General features: G+C 40.6%; 1 protein-coding gene across 2 annotated transcripts in view; it reads left to right on the plus strand.

Moving 5' to 3' along the window:
- Positions 1-690, plus strand: part of LOC104994876 (DLA class II histocompatibility antigen, DR-1 beta chain-like) — an 18,815-nt gene that overhangs the window by 11,068 nt on the left and 7,057 nt on the right. The gene's annotated exons all lie outside the window — the stretch shown is intronic.

Genomic DNA, 690 nt, shown 5'->3' on the forward strand with positions numbered 1-690 from the left:
ATATGATAATATACATGTTTCAATGCCATTCTCCCAAATCATCCCACCCTTGCCCTCTCCCACGGAGTCCAAAAGACTGTTCTATACATCTGTGTCTCTTTTGCTATCTTGCATACAGGGTTATCATTACCATCTTTCTAAATTCCATATATATTCATTAGTATACTGTATTGGTGTTTTTCTTTCTGGCTTACTTCACTCTGTATAATGGGCTCCAGTTTCATCCACCTCATTAGAACTGATTCAAATGTATTCTTTTTAATGGCTGAGTAATACTCCATTGTGTATATGTACCACAGCTTTCTTATCCCTTTGTCTGCTGATGGACATCTAGGTTGTTTCCATGTCCTGGCTATTATAAACAGCGCTGCAATGAACATTGGGGTACACGTGTCTCTTTCAATTCTGGTTTCCTCGGTGTGTATGCCCAGCAGTGGGATTGCTGGGTCATATGGCAGTTCTATTTCCAGTTTTTTAAGGAATCTCCACACTGTTCTCCATAGTGGCTGTACTAGTTTGCATTCCCAACAACAGTGTAAGAGGGTTCCCTTTTCTCCACACCCTCTCCAGCATTTATTGCTTGTAGACTTTGGATAGCAGCCATTCTGACTGGCGTGAAATGGTACCTCATTGTGGTTTTAATTTGCATTTCTCTGATAATGAGTGATGTTGAGCATCTCTTCATGTGCT

Source organism: Bison bison, unplaced genomic scaffold, assembly GCF_000754665.1.
Source record: "Bison bison bison isolate TAMUID 2011002044 unplaced genomic scaffold, Bison_UMD1.0 scf7180017864270, whole genome shotgun sequence".
Taxonomy (NCBI): domain Eukaryota; kingdom Metazoa; phylum Chordata; class Mammalia; order Artiodactyla; family Bovidae; genus Bison; species Bison bison.